At 42.2% G+C, this 21921-nt stretch overlaps 4 non-coding genes across 4 annotated transcripts; 3 read left to right on the top strand and 1 right to left on the bottom strand.

Moving 5' to 3' along the window:
* Positions 1 to 16913: 16913 nt before the first annotated feature.
* On the bottom strand, positions 16914 to 17020 carry LOC141933280 (U6 spliceosomal RNA). Its single transcript, XR_012626050.1, has one exon. It is a non-coding gene; the product is annotated as a U6 spliceosomal RNA (small nuclear RNA).
* A 562-nt stretch (positions 17021 to 17582) lies between these two features.
* Positions 17583 to 17654, top strand: TRNAM-CAU (transfer RNA methionine (anticodon CAU)). The gene has a single exon. It is a non-coding gene; the product is annotated as a tRNA-Met (tRNA).
* A 2170-nt stretch (positions 17655 to 19824) lies between these two features.
* TRNAQ-CUG (transfer RNA glutamine (anticodon CUG)) lies at positions 19825 to 19896 on the top strand. Its single transcript has one exon. It is a non-coding gene; the product is annotated as a tRNA-Gln (tRNA).
* Positions 19897 to 20701: 805 nt separating this feature from the next.
* On the top strand, positions 20702 to 20773 carry TRNAQ-UUG (transfer RNA glutamine (anticodon UUG)). Its single transcript has one exon. It is a non-coding gene; the product is annotated as a tRNA-Gln (tRNA).
* The last annotated feature ends 1148 nt before the right edge of the window (positions 20774 to 21921 follow it).

Here is a 21921-nt window from a genome sequence, read left to right as displayed (position 1 = left end):
TTAAAAAAAAGGAAAAAACCACCTTATTCCTGCATGTTTATTTGCACTAAGCTCAGCAATCTTGAAATAAACTTTTGCAAATCTTTTATGACCAGACTTTAAAAAAAATGCTGATTTAGGACTACTTTAGGTATCAGTAGACAGCGGCTATATGAATTACAGGAACAGTTATATTTTCTACACTTACATAAAACCACACCTGCTGCTACCTCCACAGCTGACAATGCCCATCCAAGTTCACAACCAAAGTGCAATCTGTTGAGGTATCTGTGCTCAAATCTTGTCCAAGCTCATAGCTGTGAGACCACACTAACGTATTGAATCAGAATCTTAAAAGACAAGAAACATTTTCATCTAGTGCAACCTGTACTTTCATTTGCCTTTTCTGAAAAGACAAGTCACTGCTATGTATTAAATCAGCTGCACTCTATTATCTACAAGTAGGGATTAAAAACAGCACGAGAAGTATCAGAGCTGCTCTGTAGTGATTGAGTTTAAGTCATCCCAGATCAACAGCTGAATCACAAGATAAACACTTCAGTACTATACTCAAAGCCAGGTTGAGTTTATTATATGATCAATTTTTTAAACTACAATAAAATCCTTCTACAATAGGATTTTATTTTATTTTTTGCTACTGAAGATAGCACCTCTCAGCGTTACAGAACTTTTTCATTTGAAAAATAGGTCACTTCAAGAACGGTTCTGAAATGATTGTTTAAACAAGGCTTACAAACACAGATAAAATTCTTCTGCTGAAATGTCTTCTAATGTCTGCAGTAAGGTTGACCATCCAAGAAAGAGCATATAGGACAGCAAAGAAATGTGTGAAAAGAATCATGAAGAGTAAGAAAAACTGACTTAAAGCACCAGAAGCTTTTCCAGTGGTTTAAACACCATTCAACCTTTGTTCTCTCCTTTGCTCTTCCCTCCTCTATTTTGCCCTGGAACAACACAAATCACTTTGGGGGGTGCAGATATCTGTAAGAATAACTGACTTGCACGTGATCCTGGTTGCTCAAACACATTTAGATTAGTTGGCAATTTATGACACAAAGGTAGGTCCCGACAATGATCCACATGGTTAAGTTGGGTCTTTCAAAAGGCATTTTAAGAAAATTGTAGCCATCATATATTACAGAAAAGCTTCTTCACTCTGGTTTAGTTCCAGACCCTAAACTTAGCCCATCACTTAAGATAGAGAGCTTTCTTCCATTTGAAGATTTCAGATATCCCAGTGATGTTTTACTACCAATGGTGGAGATAAAGAACAGGAAAACACGCTAACTTCAGAATGGTAGCATAGACTATTTTGAAAAACAATTACTTCTTTAGTTAGCTTTAAAATACCTAAAAACTTTTTCTGGCAAAGGATACACATATGCAGTTTTTCACTTAACATGATAAAAGCCAAAGAACCAAGTAACTAAATTAAGTATCATCGTGCCTCCATACGAGATACCCTGATTTTTCAATGTCTCTACGTACTACATATTCAGAGCATATTCACAAAAGTTTTTTGCTAATATAAACACAAGATGATTACAAACACCATACATAATAGTAATCATGTAAAAATACTTAACACAGTATCTGTGGTCATCTCACTTCACACCATATCCTCTTAAAGCCAGAGAAAGTAAGGTCTTTGTGATACACCTTAAAACATTCTCCACATGCACACACTTTTATTTAGCACAGACAAAGCTATTAAAATCAGTAATTGTCTGTAGTTGTATAATTTAGGTGTCCATATATTTTAAGCATTCCCATACTGTCAAGTCACATACCCTTAAAAAACATGAATCGGGATTTTGACTACTACAGCAACAGTAAAAAATGAAAACCAGTAATGCAAGATGAATCTTACATTCTAGATCTTATGTTCTATTAAACAACACTTCAAAATTCTATAAAACACTTGAAGGTTTTTCAAAACTCAGCTAGCCAAGTCTACTTGATCCAAACCTGAAGTTAGCCCTGGTTTGAACAGGAGGTTGGATGAGATGACCTTCAGAGGTCTCTTCCAATCCATGTTAGTTTAGGATTTTATAAAATAAAATGGGGAGTGGGAGTGTGTTTGTATACATATACATAAGAACACACTTGCCCTCTTTCTTTCTAGATACCCTAGCTAGTCTATAGGTAACACTACACCAAATACTGCATATAAAGCAAGATCACAATCACCGAGTGGTGGACTGATTTGGTATCTTAAGTACACATCAAGTTTACATTTCTACACAAGAAGTACAGAAGAAAGTATTGCTTATGACCTAAGTGAGGTGACAAAGATATAAGACTTTTCACACTTATCAGCTCTGTCTGATGTCAGAAGTGTGCAATTTATCTGTTGAATCCTCAGCTTCACGAAAACACAATCCTCACTACCCAAGCTTTGACTCCTGTAGTGGTGAGGAATCTCTCTGGAATTATAAAGAGATGAAATATTAATTGCTTCAGCTGAGACATCAGAAAAGAGAGGAAGCAGGCTTGTCCTGAGACAGGTAACCACTCAAACCACAAAAAACATTCAGGTTCACCATTCCTCTCTAACCCACATTTCATTTACACGTCTCAAACTGAAACTCCACTACTCCTACCTTCAGAATTCCTCCTTTGATGCGTTTTCCCTTCTGCCATTGTCTGATCAGTATTTTCAGCAGTGACTCATGAGAATGTGCTTAACTTGACACATTGTTGAAACTCGTTTGGGGTGCCTTGATTTAGAAGCCCAAAAGACATGTCACTAACAGACACAGGACATGAAAATTTCTTGGAAAGGTGATGACAAGCATCGCCACACTTATGATAGTATTTAATACTATTAAATCTTTCTTACAGACAAGCATCGTGCCTTATAAAAGTTGTATTTGAAATTTACTCCCATTTTACCACAAGTTAAAAGAAGAAAGAGAAGCACCTTGAACAAGATGATCTATGAAGCCTGAAGAATTCAGAACAAAACCAGGTTCCTGCATCCCTGTTGTATTCTTAAATAATGTGTCTAGGTGCAGCATTCTGCTTCCTCCTGAACGCCTGCTTGTATGATCGAGCCTCATTGACAGGCATTTAGAATGAGAGCTAAAGAATTAAACAGCCATTCTAAATGGTAAGAAAATAGGGCGTTGAAATACTATTATTTTCTAGAGCAATCTACTCAAGCCTCTCACCTTGGTTCCACTCCCCCCAAAGCAGCGTCTGTGATGATCTACAAAACTACTGATTTCACAAAGAAAACTGCAAGAGCCATTTTAAATATTTTTTCTCACTTCCTGTAGGTTTTTTACTACCAAAGTAAATTGCAAAATAGAACAGACCACCTTTCCCAAACAAAACATATGAAGTTTTCATGTAATATTAGATTAATTGAACCAAGAGCACAATCCTAATTATTGTGATTCTGAAAAATTACTTATTGTAAAGGCAAAATAATGGAATACATAGTAGTATGACAACTGGTGTATTGTAACTTAAGTTCTTTAGCTAATGGCTTGAAATTTAAGTTCTGACACAGAATCTTTCCTTATTTGGATGGAAATTTCCCAGTTTACATACTTAATACTCACATTTCAAAACATTTGATAGATCCACAGTTCTAAGGAAACCAACTGGGACAGTAAAGCCACATTACAACCACAAAACAAACAAAAAAAATCTGTGTTTTTACACCGTTTGCCTTTCACTATAAACCCATATAGAAAATTTTCCTCATTTTCACATTACTTAAGTCAGAAACCTATGCTCAGTATTGCCAGGAACCCAACTAACTATTTTGCTTCGAGTAATTCTTCTATGTGTATATTCTTAAGTATCATTGGAACAACAATGTAAACAATTTTTATAGATTTAGCTCTGACATTTGGACATATTCAAGTTCAGCATTTCCCAGAGACTCATAGGTGCAGAAAAAATTACTGGCTGTTTTGACAAAAGCACAGCCATTGCTTTTGTCATATTCTTGGCAGAAGCAAGAATCTTGTTTCAGAATCATTACCATTCACTATTCTGCATATTTACTGGAAAATACTAATGATAATATTCTGCTCTAGAGAAGTCAGATATTCAAAGGCAGATGTTGACGTAACAAGCCAAAAATATATCATCCATGCATATTATAACATTACAAAAGGAAATTTTGAAGTCTACTTTTCTCTTGACTTTTCTTTAGCATGAAGTTCCAGTCTAATGGGAGGTTTTGGGGGAAACACATTAGTATGGGCTGAATACTATATTCAAGTACTACGCACCAGAATAATCATTCCACCAGTAATTTTATGTAGTGACTGCACCTCAACACATCATGCATTTGCAGTATTAGTTTACTTCTACAATAAGTCGTTAAATAATAGAAGTATTTTCAGCGTGCATTTACAAAGGTACAAGAACTAGGCTGAACAGGCTGACGAGATGGTGCTCAAACGCCACAGAAAGGCAGAGCTCCTTACTGAAGGAAATTACTGCAGTTGCAGATTCTTCTGCTGATGTTGTAGACTTCAGAGGGAAACATAACTGATTGTACTGAAGGCCAAGTCCTCCTCCCTTTTCGCTGTGATGACACGGACGATAGAAAATCCGAGGGCACTGAAAGACACTTCACTGAGAACTAGTATCACTGGTCATACTTTTTCTGTGAGCCAAACAGTCATTTGCATGACTGACTGCCTGGTAGTCAAAGAAGAATTTAAAGGTGCAGAGCAGAGAGAACACAGGGCAGGGGAAGTGGCGTTTTCATTCTGAGAAAGCTTCAACAAATGATCTTCTCTGCTTTATTTAAAAAAAATAAAGTATCTGTGCAACATTTGGCAAAATATATATTGTTAATAACACAACGTTGAATTTTCATACTTCAAAAGCAACAAAAGAATATTTAAGAGCAGCAGTTTCTTATAGCAGGTGAAGCAGCTCATTAAAAAAACTGAATGTTGAGTGTAATGACCTAATTAGGAGAATTTCTCCATAGTTCTAATGTAAGTTGATGGGAAAACCCAGCTAGCTTGAATACTGTAAGATCAAAACCTAAACACTTGTGAAAGTGTGCAGTTAAAGCAAAAAAAAAAAAAAAAAAAGAATCAGAAGACTGGGAGTTTCTGTCCTCCTTACAAAGATATATTGAATATAACCATAGTAATTTCAGTTTCAGTTAAAAACTTTCCAGAATTACTCATGCTTAGTAACTACAAAACAAATTCAGAACAGCCAACACTATTCTGTTGAACTTCAGTTACTGAAAGTACTCCACACTCATTTCACCTTTGTTAGAGAAGAAAATAATTAAGAGGCATCATATATCAGCTTTCGTAGTACCAAAAGTCAAAGCAAGAGATCATATTATTCAATAACAAAATATATTTAGATAAATGACATAGTATCTGATCTTGACTACTCATTTTTTAGAAGGCACTAACACAACACACTATAGTCTGGTGTTTTTACTCATCATTTTTAAATGCATCAATAAACTGTAGAAATACCTTTCAGTATGTGGGATATGTTAAACCTGTTCCCCACAAAAGAGCATTCCAAGAAACACATTCAGGATGGAAGCATGCTTGATGCTGCAACTGCTACTAGAATGTTGTTTCTATTTTAACCCTTTGAGTTTTAAATAAAATGTGAGGAATGTTTTCATTAACAGAACCTCCAAAAAGTTAATAAATTCTGAATATGCTTGAGCAATTCCTATTAGCATTTGGCTTGTTGTTTCTTGTTGCCCTTCAGAGAACTACGTACAGACTCTCACAGTGAAATAATCCACTCCACACACTTTATTAATGTTAACATAACACAGGAAAACTTTAGGTAATTAAGTTTAATGTGCTGTTGAACAAGTAACATCGAATTTCACACTACAACTTACAGTAATTCTTTATAGTTCACAACACCCTCACAGCAAAATCAAAATGGACCAAAAACTGCCCCAGTATTGTTATGCAAGAGCTTGATTTTCTTCTTGGTGGTCACCCTGAAAAGTAACACAATGATAACAGTTACGATATGACATTCAAACATCTAAATATGAAATATGTTTGCATTGTTTCACAAAGTAGGTCTAGGCAAGTACAGTCCCCTAATATAATCTTCTATCTTTGAATTAATTGAAAAATACAATAATTCCATTTGTGCTTTTGTATGTGCAATACATCTAATCAGACCAACATCTTCTGTTTTTATGATGTATATATATAGGTTTCACCACAGTGAAATACAGATCAACATTTAGCATTACAATTAAGTAAATTATTTAACCCTCTTATACTAACCGCTCTTAATTTTCTGTAAGGAGCAGCAGTGCTACACATTCACTTTCAAGTTACATTAGTGAATTAACCAGATTGTGGTTTGTCGGGGTATGGGCTGGGGGTGCGATGTTTGGGGTTTTTTTTAAATGAAAAACAAACTGTGAACACTAAAGACAAAAACCAGTACATGCAGAATCTTTTAGTTCAATTAAGAATTGTTATTTTATACTTTGGCCAGGCGTAGAGAGTCTGAATGCAGACTACTGAAAACAAAGCATTGACAATCAATTCGTTGTTGGAGCACAGGAAGCTGTCCTACTACGTTATTTTATCAGGTTGTTGGGGTTTTTTTCTTTTTTCTTTTAAAAGGAATTTAAGTTTTGCTTTCCTGCTGGCTAAGAAGCTCCTCAGCCGTTCACACTGGTGTCATGGTTAAGTCCTCAGCATCAACAGCCTGCTGGACTCTTCCTCAAGATTGTTTATTTTCTTTCCAAGTTAGGGAATTACACTTTACAACTGCCTTGTCTGGACAGTAATCATCTAACTTCTCAGACAACAGATTATTTAAGATAAAGAGAAGTTCTGAAATAAAGACTCTTGCAAGATCCCACGATTGTGAGAAAAGTTAGGTAGCAAAAGTTGTTATAAAAGGAGTTGCCACTACCATTTTAGGAGAGACAGGAACTGAAGCCTACCTTCAAAGTTGGGGCTTCCCAACTCATCGTTTACTACTCACTGACACCAAGTCATCCTACAGGTTTCAATCTTCCTCACCAAACTGCTGTGACACTTTCAAGTATTTATTTTGTATTCTGCTTCATTTCTTAGTGAATCAAGGCAAAAAAAGATGCATTCCATAATCAAATCCCAGGAAAGTCAGTTCTATCATGACAATCTGTCTCATTCACAAAGGTACAGGTAGAGGAGCTTTTGAATCTCTTTCACTCAAATATTGCAGAAGAACTCAAATCCCCCAAAGCTTCCTCAAAAAACCATATTCAACTACTTTGACTGATCATTCTTCAGTCTTAGAGTAAGTAACAAACGTTAAAGACAAACCCAATAAATTATTTAATACCTGCTTTGACAGTTTTGTACTTGTTACATGTACACCAGAAAAATAATTTCCATCTAGCTTGGTTAGTATTCTGAATGTTGAAGTTGGAAATTAATAACAGAAGCAGCATTAGAGAAGAACTGAATATTTTCAGGAACCTAAATGAACATGGGTCAGTAACACTTCCCTTTGCCTAGGCCCTGCTAATAATACTTTAAATCAGATTTCTGTACATTCTTTTCTTCCCACGTTATTTCAACATTGCAACTTTTCACAACAGCCAGAATTCAAAAAAACATAGCATTTCACCTGGAAACAATCCTGAAATCCCCACTACTCGACTCCCTCACTGGTTCTCCATGAACTTAATTTTCTACAACAGCAGCAACCTCTAAAAGCTAACATCATCAGGCAAGACTCCAAAACCAAGTCAGAAACCAAACATTAAAGCCACTGATGAAGCAGGTGACTGTAACCAAGTGTTCTTGATGCATTATCTTTGGTATTTCCAGTTCCTGAAGTCACTGTTTAGCCAACCTAAAACTAGACTAGAGAGTAAAAGGCCTATAATACAACAGTTGCTTTATGACTATTAATTCAGAATTTGTTAATAAAGCACCTTCAACAAGACCTTGTTCTTTTCCTCACCCTTAAATATAGCGGCATAGAATGAAAAGACACATTCTGTAAGGCCCAAAACAGTAACAGGAAAACATGACACCCAAATGCCTGGAAAGCAGGAAATACCTGCCTTCATCTCCACCCTTCAATAGGAAGTGCAGTACCACACCTTTAAAAACAAGAAGAAAAAAAACAACTATACATTAACATAACCACTGCTCCTTTCTGAAGGAAAACCACTATTTTCTATAACAATTAAGAATTTTACACACCCATCTAAAAACACTGAGTTAATAACTGAGTTTAGTTTTAAGACCCAAGTTCAACTACCAACATGACTCTGGGGAAGTCACTTGACCACTGTATGGATATCCCACAGCTACTAAGAATCCCTCAATGACACCATCACTCCACCTCACCACTGTACTGTGAACGAAAAACAAACCCAAAAGTGTTACCAATGATCTGGTGTTCAGACACTGAAACACAAACCAACTATTCTCCTCACAGAGACTATACAACTATTCCTGTAGGTAAGTATTCCCTAGAGTAACACAGTATGCCCTAGGATGTCTGCCCCATAAAACTCTTATTTTTGAATCTCTTTATTCTTAGATAGCTGTCATTTCTTAGCTTTATAAGATTACCACTCACACGTGCCCGATCATTTGTCCAGCATTTTACATATTTGGCGTGATTTAGCATCTTCACATTGATATCATGAGACTGTAACAAAGCATCATGTACCTTACCTTTTAGGTTAACAGAAAGTTTTTCTCATGCTAAACAACTTTTCACAGTATGTCTCACATCTCAGAAGGCCTAAATAAGCAATCAATTAAAAACAAACCCTGTCTCACCTGTATCAAATCAGTCCCAGGAATTCAATTATTGCTGCACTCCAAACTAAAATTATATTGCCAGAGAAAAATGCTATTTTGAAGAATGTACTTGAATTTGTCAGCTTCATCAGCACTGGTATTTATTTTCTCCTGACCTAGCTTCCAAGAACTCTTCTGTGCCATAGAATTGCTTTCAGAACCCCAACTTGTTCACCTACTAAAACCAAAAGTAAAAAGAATTAGGAAAGCCACAAGCAAAAACACAGCAGAAAACGAGAATCAGACAAACACGCTACATGCGTTACGTACTTCACCATATTAGCGAGGGGTTTGGACACACCATGCAATGCCAATGTAATGTCCTAGGTTGTCAGTGTCCCCCTGCACACATTAAAAGATACATTTTTTTAAAGGTCAGATAACTAAGACATGGATGAAATTACAATTATTCAGTAACACTGTTGCGGATAATTGAAACCTAAATAAAGAGTAATGGACAAGCATACCTATTTGAGGCTCCTCTGATCTCAACTGTGAATGCCTCAGTTACTGATGACACTGCAGTAAAAGAAATCAGCAGTCGACTGATGGTGTGGTTGCCTCGTTGAGCACGGCACTATTTTTAGATAGGTTAATACGTCACTTTATATGTAATAGCACTTAGTCAACAATGAAACATTTTGCTTTTGTGAAAGGTTAAAGCACACGCAATTGCACTTGCCTGGAGACTGTACTACTGTCAAAATCTAACTGATTACTAAAGTGACTAAGATACATATAAAGCACTAGCTATTTTCTTGGTCCACTCATGAATTTTATATAGTTAAGGAAGGCAGTCACTGAACACGCAGGTTTGCTGTGTGTACCCTAAGAGTCTTACAACTTTTCCAAAATCTCTCAGATTCTTGCCTCAGAAGGACTGGACCAACCATTACGTACCAAGATGTTTTTAGATAATGAATCAGAGCATGAATGACATGAGTTTCTAATAAACAAAATTAAATGTAATAATAAAATAAACATAAATATTTTCAAATGCAAAACATGCAAAAAACCATAGTATCACTAACGTGTCATCTGTCTCTGTGGACAAGCAGTCATGCTGCATCTCTCTCTCTTCTTTCACAGTTACAATTCTCACATCTCCAAGTTCAGAACAAGCAGATTCTTTAGACAACTGGTCATCATTGTCATACCTGCAAATACAACCCAAATTGGTAATTGAAACATTTCTTCTGAAAAAAAGTTTTGCTTCTATTTCATCTAGACTAGTATTATGTGCTCAACAATATAAACAACAAAACAAATACACAAGCTGTTCTACAAAGGATATCCCAAAATCTTCTATTTTAATAAAATCAGCTGTATATTTTCCTCTTCTATAACTTCTGCCCCATTTTAAAAGAAAAGTCAGCTCCAGTCTTTCAAGCACTATCAAGAAAAATATTTCATCTGTCCTTCACACATAAAGAGAGTATACTACTAACGTTCCATCAGCTGCTATTAAGGAAGTGCTGCCTGACAATGCTCTTTCCTCTTTCACAGTAATTCTTCTCACACCCTCAGGGAGGGAACAGATTGGAGCTTTTGATAATGGGTCACAGCTGTCATACCTAGAAAGAAAATACACACAGTTGGTATTAACACCAAGAATTATTTACTTGATATTAGTAAACAGAGGAGTACTGTGACAGTCTACTCACAAGTCCAGTAAAAACCCTGCAACTTCTGCATCATTTCTGAAATCCAACTTTTCCTTAAGTGTCAACCATCGGTCAATATGATTTCCCACATAAATCCTTGTTTTCCCTCTTCTTCTATCAAGACTTTGCTTTCTCTTCTTCTTTTCCAGAAAAGACAACACGGGGGGCCTTCCACATCTCTTTGCTGGTAATGACATTGTAAGCCTAGAAATAAAGAAAAGAATTAGCAAGACGTAGCTCAGAGCAACAGATCATACCTCAGTGTTCTGAATCATCACTGCAGAAACGGACTGCCACGCACATCAGCTTGTCACTCCTACGAATTTAAGGACCAAAACTCACTAAATAGAAGCGGCTCACAGCAGGCGCGGCCCCCGCCACCCGAAGAGGCGAGAGCCCGCCGGCCTATGTGGCGCAGCCCCGCACCGAGGGCTCCCGGCTGCGCTGCCCGACCCCCGCCCCGGGCTGAAAACAGGCACGGTGGCACCCGCCCGCCCCGCTCCGTCTCTCCCAAGTGGCGGCTGGGAAGGCGGCCGGTTCCAGTAAGGCCACGGCGACAGGCCCCGGGGCAGCCCCACCTCACGCTGCCCCTGGGGGGGACGCCCCCTCCCCAGCCTCCAGCTCCTCCCGCTCCCCCGTGGCAGCGCTCCGCTCCGTCCCCCCCACCGGGGCAGCCGCTGGGGTCACCCACCCGCCCGCCGCCGCCCTCACGCCACACCGGCCGCGACGGAGATAAACAAGGGGCACGTGACCGCCGGGGGCGGCGCGCGCTGATGACGCGTTGCCCACGTGAGGGCGCGCCAGGCCCCGCCACCCCCCCCGCCTGCCTGAGGGCCGCGCCCCGGGACGCCGGTAACGGCGGCGCCGGCGACCGAGAGCTCGCTGGGTTCGTGTGCCCCACCAGCCCCGAGCGGGCTCCGCCCGCCCGCAGTTCCCCCGCGTACTGCCGCAGCGGTAGAGCGCAGCGCTGTCCCACAGAGTCACAGAATCGTCCAGGTTGGAAAAGACCTTGAAGCTCCTCCAGTCCAACCATCAGCCTCACACTGACAGTTCCCAACTCCACCAGATCCCTCAGCGCTGGGTCAACCCGCCTCTTGAACACCTCCAGGGATGGGGACTCCACCACCTCCCTGGGCAGCCCATTCCAACGCCTGACTACCCGTTCTGTAAAGAAATGCTTCCTAATATCCAGTCTAAACCTTCCCTGGCGCAACTTGAGGCCATTCCCTCTTGTCCTAGCACTCATTACTTGGGTCAAGAGACTCATCCCCCCTCTCTGCACCCTCCTTTCAGGTAGCTGTAGAGGGCAATGAGGTCTCCCCTCAGCCTCCTCTTCTCCAGACTAAACAACCCCAGTTCCCTCAGCCACGTCCTGCGCAAGAAGAGGCCTCGTTGAATGTTCCTTGTCTCAGTGGGCTTGCGAAGGTCAGGTACCAGTTTTAAGGAAACGGGTTAAAAGCCTATTTTCAATGTTAAAACGTGCAATTAACTACAGTCACGGTACTGAAAGAACATTGAGCGGTGCGGAGGTAAAAACTAGGGTCTGCAAGTTGTTGAAGCTGAGAGGAAGCAGGTAACATTTTTTTAATGTTCATTTAATAACCAACTAAAGTAAATCTGTTAGAAACAACAAAACCACGCATTTTCCAAGCAACAGTTCCCAGTGTGAATTGCAAAAATACTCTATAATTTTACCTTCTGAAAGGCCAGATTTAGAGACAAAAGAGAATCTTCCTCTGAAGAGCAGGAAATGTTTGTAAATTGACTTACCTTGAAAGGGAAATACTAAATCAGTGACACAAGGAAAAAGAGAACGCAAGGTAAATTTGGAATCCACGTGGTCACAAGGTATTATAATAACACCGTACATCTTAAAAAAAGTAATAACACTGCATCCTACCTCTTGGCACCTCCACACTTCTGCCTACATATACTGCATTTTTAAATAAATAACTAAAAACATGGACGAAGTTAGGTACCAATATTCATGGATAATTTTATCCAAACAATGAGAGGGACAATCATCCCTGCCAGTTTATTTTTTATTATTTGTACTGTCAATTTTGGTGGACTCACAGTAACCAAGTAAACAAGTTAGTTTAGGAACTAGTAGATGACTGAAGGCTTATAGAAACATTTATTTGCACCTGCTGAGTCACAGAAACAAAATCTTTTGTCTGTTTTTTGTCCAACATTTACATAACTTGGAAATAAAGAACTGAAGAAAAAGAGTCATCATGTCCTGAAATACACTTCACCATCTTTTGTCATTTACAACAAGACTATGCGAGCAGGTTTTCATGACACATTTCAGTATGTGAGTTAATAGAGAAGTTTTTAAAGAATTATCGTAGCATAATTACAGGTGCCCAAATTCTCAGTGATACATGAATATAAAGACAATTCCTTGTATTTTACCCTTTTCATTTAAATATGAGATAATTGCTCCTCTATCACCATTATTTCTGTAAAACACATACTTGGTCATACTGTTTCCAAGTAAATGGGGCTATTTAAGAGGTTTTTCATCCTTATTTCTTCTGATTGCTTTCACAAATACAGTTACCGTCTGTATAAGTAGATTCACATTCCAAATAATGGAACTGTGTTAACCACTAAAAGCTCTTGTGTGCTTCTAAGTTCCTGCTTATCTTGAAATCACAAAGCTGCTGGGAGAAGTGAGGGGGTACTAACAACATTGACTTATACCAAGTAATTTTGAAAGAAAATACGCCGTGACTCACCTTTTATGCTAAATTAGTAAATTAAGCTAGCTACTGCTGTTATGCATGCAGGTAAAGGTAAAAATAGCATTTAAAGTAAAGGTGCATGTCTGTGTTCTCAATAATGAATTAATAAATAAGAAAAAAAATCAAAGCTTTTAAGTTAATGTATCTTGCCATATTTGTGGTTTTTTTCTGTTCCTCTTATTAAGGAGGTCTGCTAGCCGGTATTAATTTCTCCTGCTTCAGCTGATTCTGGCTGTGTGATAGACACAGCAAGGGAATGCTTTTAATCCCACCAATATTTATATTAATGTTGATTTTACCTCTTGGATGTCCATGTCAGAAAGGTTAATATTTTGCCTCAGAACTGTTTCACACAAGTCCTTTAATAAACATGCATTCCTAGTACAATGAAGTGTAGGTTATAAAGCAGCAGCAGCAGCTGCCACTTAGGAATGACATTTCAAAGCCAGTACCCCAGGCTCAGCAAAGGTTAAGGTTCAGTCTCCTCCACAGCAATGCGAAGAAATGTAACTGAGGGCACCAGGTGCAGCAGACTGCCTCCTCCTGAACCGCAACTGCAGCCGTGCAGGAAAGAATTTCAGAGGTTTATATAGTTCACAGCCATCTCTCTGCTACATTACCTAAACTCACTCTCTCCTCTTGCCATCAACTTCTCACAGAAAATCCTGGCTATACCTTTCTGCTGCTAAGTATTTTATTGTGCTTCATTAGTTTCCAGAGCAAACATCTTATCTTTGAGCTCCTGCATATTTAGCTTCCAAATGTAAGCCTACTGTCTCCTAAAGCATGTCTTTTTCAGTATAAAATGTCCTATGTTACTACAAGAGTAATCAGTAAACCCAGCAATATGTTTAAATACCTCATTTATTTCATGTTTTATATGTATTTGTGAGGTGCTATTGAGAAACTACGCCCTGGAAATGCTAAGACAAACTTCTTCATACAGTAAGTACTTCACCTATGTAATAGAATAAAAACCACGCAGAGACCAAGTTTATCTGGCTAAGTACCCTGTTTCCAGAATGCATGGGGATGCTTGACCCTTCACTGGTATATTTTCCCAGTTTCTGGTTATCAGTGATTTAAGGACTTTGAAGAAAGAGGGTGAATCCAAACCATTACGTTGTTAAGTGGGCATGGAAAGACCTATACTTGATGAACTGAATCCATTTTAGACCCCACTTAATATTTTGGGCTTCATAATATCCCACCACAGTGATTCTTCACTTTGTTTTTTGAGCCATTTTTTATGAAAGTGTTTTCCTAGACAAAAGTGATTTATGACACTAGCATATATTTCCATGTTCCAGTGCAATACCGATACCCCATTAAAAAATACAGCACAGCAGTGATATTAATTAGTCCCCCATAATGACCAGCTCTCTCATCATCAATAGCTGTAACCAGTCTGTTTCCCTTCTAACCTGAAACAGATTCAATGGCAACTAAGAATAAAGTTAAAAACCGCAAGGTTTGTCACCACACAATTCATTCCAGCAAGAGTCCTTGCCTGTGTTAAAATCCTTAATGCTTTGAGAGCAACCCAATTTATTAAGAACAGAAGACAAAAGATAGATTGACACAAAGGTTTAAGGTGTAGACTTTCAGAAAGCACACTCATTTTCAAAATTGAGCTCCCAGTGATTTGGGCCTTCATGATATAAACCAGTAACTACTATATTCTAAGAGATTTTAAGAACAATTAGCTGTACAGAAGTCTAGCAAGACCTGCATTCTCATTGCATCTTGATCTGTGTAAACCAAGTAATATGAAAGTAGAATTTCTTACGTTTATCGATCACTGATGAGGATGATTCATCACATTTAAATTCTTTCACATGAGCTTCCTATCTTCAGTCTTTCATCTAAGTTATCATATCTGCAAAAATAACTTTTTATATTAAAAAGTAAATTATGCTGGGTAGTACCTAACATGCAATAAAAACTTTCATGCAGAAAACATGAAGTAAAAAAAAAAACAGTTGAAAGGAACAGTCAAACAAGCCGAATAACCAAACCAGTAAGCTAGTGTATTTTCACTAGAGAAAAAGCATCTCTAACAATATATTTGCTTTGTGTTTCCTATTTTTACTTTCTCCCCCTCACCATCTGCTTCTGTTCTTTTTCTTCCAAAAAGTATCCACCTCGTTTAGCTTCAGTCACCCCATCACAGAATTCAGACTGAATAGAAACAAAATTCCCAATACCAAAGCCAAAACAGCACTACCTATTCATAAAAGGCCTTCTAAACAGAACTCTTTTTTCTTACAATAATTTTAGATTTTTAAGAGAAACAGTCCATATTGATTCAATGCTTGGCTACACACATCCTCTAAACAAAGGAACTTGAGGTTTTTGGTCATCAGTACTTTTGGATTGTACCTTTGCCTTCAGTGATGCTTTTTGCCAAATCTCCCCCTGTTCTTTTGGGAGCCAGTACTGAATCCCACAAGAGTGAGACGTTGTAGTGCGGAGAAAGAAGGTGAATTACAGAACACCCAAGAGTTTCAGCTACTTTCAGTATTCTTCAGCAAGAACTACTCCTTCCATCATGGAAGTCACCTAAGCAACGCTCAAATGGGTCACTGTTTCTCTAGGAAAAATCAGAATACAAGAGGTCCTTAGGAGTTAGCAACACCCACGGCACCGCTCCCCGGGGGACCCCATGCTCCCTGGCAGGCTGTAGCTGATGCTGATGGGCTGTACCAACCCAGCAACACCGAAGGTTTTGAGGCAGCTCTGGTGACAAGGGCTGGGAACCGCCAGAGCCCCAGCTGGGGGCAACCTGGGCCCACTGAATCCCACCAGTCAGGGCAAGCATCATCAGTTCATTGCTTTGCAAGCAGCTGAAGTACAAACACACTTTTTTGCTGTTTTTATAACAGTTCTAACTAAATCTAAAGGTACTGTTTACTGCAGCATGTCTTTTAATGCTGACACACCCGTGGTTAGATGGAGTAGAGTCCCACTTGTGTCAAAACACAAGCAGAGCAGGGTCCGGAGCACAGGTCTGATGGGGAGCGGCTGAGGGAACTGGGGGGGTTTAGTCTGGAGAAGAGGAGGCTGAGGGGAGACCTCATGGCCCTCTACAACTCCCTGAAAGGAGGGTGCAGAGAGGGGGGATGAGTCTCTTGAGCCAAGGAACCAGCGCCAGGACAAGAGGGAATGGCCTCAAGCTGCACCAGGGCAGGGTCAGACTGGATATTAGGAAGCATTTCTTTACAGAACGGGTAGTCAGGTGTTGGAATGGGCTGCCCAGGGAGGTGGTGGAGTCCCCATCCCTGGAGGTGTTCAAGAGGTGGGCTGACCCAGCTCTGAGGGATCTGGTGTAGTTGGGAACTGTCAGTGTGAGGTTCATGGTTGACTAGATGATCTTCAAGGTCCCTTCCAACCTAGACGAATCTGTGATTCTGTCAGTGCACGTGCTGAAGAAAAGTTCTGGCCAGCCTCTGTGTCTAACCCTGAGCCTCTGGATCTCAGCCTGAGGAGAACAAGCCCCAAGTTTGAGCCAGGTGGGACCTCACAGGGGCTCTCAGTGCAGTTCCCATCCTGGTGCCTCGGGGGCAGCGGGTGCCCTGGGAAGGCAAGAGTGTGGGGGGGTGAGGCAGTGACTGGAGGCAGCCCCCGTCATTCTGGCGGTGTCTGCAGGGCTCCCAGGGCCAGGCTGGGCCTCGGGGGCAGGATTAGCGTGGGGAAAAAAAAATATGGAACGCTTCACGAATTTGCGTGTCATCCTTGCGCAGGGCCCATGCTAATCTTCTCTGTATCGTTCCAATTTTAGTATATGTGCTGCCGAAGCGAGCACGAAACACTCGCCCCCTCCGCACCTATTTAAATCCCCGAGGAGTCAGCCCAGCCAGGACAGGGTGACCCGCCGCCGGAGAAGCGGGCGTTAGGGCAGACTGCGCACACTGCGCACACTGTGCCCAGCCCCACGCTGGTGCCGGGGCTCCGCGAAGAGGGTCGCAGGGGTCGGGCAAAGCGCGCAACCGGCGCCTCCGCTCTATGCAAATCCGCGCAAAGCACGCTGGGGCGGGAGGCGGCCGCTGTGGCCTCCGCGGAGAGTGGCCGTGGCGCTGCGCGGGGACGTGGGGCTTTGTCACGGGGTCGCTTCTTAAACATAATTTTCGGAGGACTTTAAGGGCAACAAGCATTCAGTTCTTCGCAGTTAGCAATGCTGCTATTTTCTGTGGTCATGTATGTGTAGTTTTTACTTAAATTAGTGTAATAGTGATTATCGGTGGCAATATACCGGTCATTTCAATCGCGGTGTTCCTTCCAGAAGGTTCCAAGCAGAGGGAGGCAGGTGCGCGCAGGCGGGGCGGGGCCCGCTCTAGGGGCCGGCGGGTGGAAGCCGTTGCAGAAGCAGCAGAGTGGCGCAGCGGAAGCGTGCTGGGCCCATAACCCAGAGGTCGATGGATCGAAACCATCCTCTGCTAGTTGAGTTTCTTTTTACCCAGCGCGGGACGGTCCGGTCCCGGTAGCCCGGAGCGCTGGCGGTGCCCTGTCACGGGCCGCAGCAACCGACGGCTCCGTCTTCGCTGTCATTCGCTTCTGGGTGGGGGGTTGGTTGGGGTTTCGAGTACAGTTGTTCGTCCTAAACTGTTTTGACAACATGTAGTGTGGTGGGTGCGAGCAGAGGGAGGACGGACTGCTCCATGGTGTGGTGCTTACAGCCTCTCCTAGCACGGTTTGATGGTGTAGAATCACAGAATGGTTTGAATTGGAAGGGACCACTAAAGATCATCTAGTCCAACCCCCTGCCATGTGCAGGGACACCTTCCACTAGCCCAGGTTGCCCAAAGCCCCGTCCAACCTGGCCTTGAACCCTTCCAGGGAGGGGGCAGCCACAGCTTCTCTGGGCAACCTGTGCCAGGGCCTCACCACCCTCACAGGGAAGAATTTCTTCCTTATATCTAGTCTGAATCTACCCTCCTTTAGTTTAAAACCGTAACCCCTTGTCCTATCGCATCAGACCCCACTAAAAAGTCTGTCCCCATTTTTCTTATAAGACCCATTTAAGTCCTGGGAGGCCACTCTAAGGTCTCCCTGGAGCCTTCTCTTCTCCAGCTGGACACCCCCAACTCTCTCTCTTCATAAGAGAGGTGCTCCAGCCCTCTCATCATTTTTGTGGCCTCTTCTGGACCCACTCCAACAGCTCCATGCCTTTAATTATGCATAAAAAGCTTGCAGCATACGTTTGTAGTTTTTCCATGTCTTGCTTGTTTAAATTAAATGTTCTGTCACCTATTACACTGGTCAATTAATACCAAGAGAGGAAACAATCTGGCAAACTAAAACAATAGTTGTGACAATGGTCCCCGCTTCTTCTCAATATACCAAGCAAATACTCAGCCCAAAATGCATGAAAGCAAAACAAATGTGAAGTAACACATTGTTTTGCTGATCAGGGATACCAATTAAACTCAGACACCAGAGTGAAAAGAGCGGGTGATTTTACTAGAAATAACTAAATAATATCACAGAATAATACAGAAAACATACAATAAGACAGAATAATGCACTTAAATAGGAAAATACAAGGTAATGCATCAAATCATTACTACCTGAGAGAACAGTGATTAAGAAAGATCCATCACCACTTGCACCTGTTACCATCATCCAGACCCGCGGGCGCTGGGCAGCCCCGGTTACAGCGAGGATTTGGAGAACCTTTCCCGGCAAGTGGGAAATCCTACGCGGTGCGTCCACCCGTAGGTGAGGCTTCCAAAGTCGCTGTGAGCGGGTCCAGCCTTATATACCCAAAAATCAGCAAGCCAGAATAGCTGGCACCTTTGATTTGAGCGGAAATATCTGGTTTCAATCTCACATTAGATTCCCCCAGAGCCTGGCCAGGGCTCAGGGGAGAAGCGAAGGGAGTTCCTCTGCTTATCTAACTGGATTAGGCGCAAGGTCTCGCATCAGGCCACAGCGCCAGACAACGGTCTCCACGACCCTGTTATTTTATCCACACACAAAGAAAGATAAATATACATTCAAGAGAGCTACATCTTCCGTACATATTTCACTAAATATTACACAGTTAGCAGCTTCGGCTCAGGGCCTGTTGTTCAGGCTCCAATACTTCCACTTTTTACATCAGAACAGGTGGTTTGTTATAACTTAGTACAATGGTTATCGGTTATAAAATATCCAGGAGTCCTCTCTAGGTCAGCTCCTGCTTGGGCCGGCTGTCCAAGCCTGAGCACTCACAAATGCGCACACTCTCGGTACCTTGCGCACTACAAATGTGTCAGCGCACGCGGTAGTGGAAGTCTGTGTGCAAGCTTGATCCGAGAAGGGGCTTAGCAATCTTGTTTGATGCTAAGGTGCTGCTAAATGTGCCTTTTTTTCAGTGCTGTAAAATGTGGCGATAAATGAACGGTGTTCTTCCACAGAACGGATACGTGCAGAATACACGGGAGAGAAGCAGACCGGTGTAGTTGGGATCTGTCAGTGCGAGGTTAACGGTCGGACTGGATGATCTTCAAGGTCCTCTCCAGCCCAGGTGATTCTGTGGTGTCTCTGTCTCAGCTCACAAAGGCCCCTCTCGGCTCGTCCCCTGTTCGGGTTCCCTCAAGTGGGGTGGTTCGGAAAGCCCACCCGGGCGGTTCCATGGTGTAATGGTTAGCACTCTGGACTCTGAATCCAGCGATCCGAGTTCAAATCTCGGTGGAACCTAAAGGTTTTGCCCAGAGGCAGCAGATCTCTTTACTCATTACCCCCATGGAAAAGGAGTTCAAGGGGAAGTTACTGTTTTTCAGGGGATGTTGGAATGCCGTCAGCTGCTGACCTGCTGTGCCGCCTGAGAAACAAAGAGGCCAAAGACTTTTCCTGATTTTTTTCCCCCCATATTTATTATTTATTGCAGCTAGGTGGTTAGTACCTTCTGTCATGAATTACCTGAAGAATTTCAGACATGTCATAGTCTAAGGAAGAAATTCTTCCCTGTGAGGGTGGTGAGGCCCTGGCACAGGTTGCCCAGAGAAGCTGTGGCTGCCCCCTCCCTGGAAGGGTTCAAGGCCAGGTCGGACGGGGCTTTGGGCAACCTGGGCTAGTGGAAGGTGTCCCTGCCCATGGCAGGGGGTTGGACTAGATGATCCCTTCCAACCCAAAGCATTCTAGGATTCTGTGATACTGAAATGTGATTCTTTTTATTTCTACGCCATGAACAACCTGTGTGGACACCCAAGTCTAACTTAGGCATTAAAAAGCACGAGGCAGCCTGCCGACCTCCAGCGCGCATGAGGATTGGGTTTATGTATCTGACGGAATTTATCTGGCGCTGCTCGTGTTTGCTTTCTGACGTTGCATCTTTGCGAGCATTATACCACGAAAAGCAGGACTATCGCGGAAAGGCAGAATAAACCCCCGGCTTTGGGCCGCCCGAGGCCCCCGGGCAGGCGCGGCGGGTCCCGCGGGGGGGGGGGGGAACGGGGCGCTCCGGATGGATTCTGCGGCCGCGCGGAGGCGAGTGCCGCCACGCGGTTCTATGGTGTAATGGTTAGCACTCTGGACTTTGAATCCAGCGATCCGAGTTCAAATCTCGGTAGAACCTGCCGCTCAGGCCTCGCTTTTACCGGGCTAGGCCGAGCCGGGCTGGACCAGACCCGGCGGCACGGACCCGCCTCCGAGAGAGGGAGTAACGGCCCGGAGTTGCGCACGGCCGGGACGGCAGGTCCCGGGAGCTCTCACAGCACCCCCAGGGAAGCACAAACTGCCGTGTGAACGCGCAGCACGGCGGGGTGCGGACCCAAACGGGGGTGTAAACCCCGAGGAGCTGAATGCCGAAGGGTGTTCCTCGGCCTGAACCGGGCCACACAATTCCTGATCTTCTTAAACAGAAGGAACAGCTCCACCTTCAGCAACATGATCAAATGAGTTCAATTTTTAAATAGTTCTTACTACAACTTCATTAGGCCTTTGTGTTTTACCATTGATTTACGTACATTTGAAGTATTTTTTGAGAAGAGTCGTCATCCACACTGAGGAAAACCTGGTTTTCAGCAGATAAATGTGCAGAATGTGGACATTACTTTTCAGGTACACCCAGGTATTCACTTGGAAGACAGGGACAGAAATGCAACGATTTCAGAGGGGGTATAATCTCACAGATTGAGCTCTGTACAATTTAAATGAATATTACCTCTGTTGTGTTGACACAAACCCTCATTATTTTCCAAGATTAGCTAAGGCCATCTTAACATCTTGGCTCCCCTCCTCAAAACCTGTCCTTACTAGTCATTCGTTCACACAGCAAGAGGAACAGCTCTTTTCCGTGTCAAACGGAAGATCAGCTCCTCCTCCTTTTCTCCGGCCAGGTAACCACTCCTTCACCGTCCCTTGGAAAACACACAGACCACCTTCAAGCCTCGTTATTACATTGTGGAAGTTGGGGTCCTAACTGTTCAAGGGAATTTATGGAAATGTTTGCTAAATTCATATAAGAAATTTCTGCACAACCTGTCAATGAAAAAATATCTCCGTCAGGGCTAATTTTCATCCTTCCCCCCCTCAACTGCGTTTATAAATATCAGGCTGCGCACATACAAGTATCTTTACTGTTCCCGTGCACCAGCGTTTTAACTGTCTGCAGTAAACTTGAGTGTAACTACTGAAACCCCGTGGATTGGCTTCCTCCAGCAAGGTTGTTCTTCCCAGGGAAGAGAGCTATAAAGCCACTCGATACTTGTCTGCCTTGCAACA

The sequence above is a fragment of the Strix aluco genome, chromosome 21 (assembly GCF_031877795.1).
Source record: "Strix aluco isolate bStrAlu1 chromosome 21, bStrAlu1.hap1, whole genome shotgun sequence".
NCBI classification, from domain to species: Eukaryota; Metazoa; Chordata; class Aves; order Strigiformes; family Strigidae; genus Strix; species Strix aluco.
Note: the sequence above shows the minus strand (reverse complement) of the source record. Positions and strands in the feature narration are given on the sequence as shown.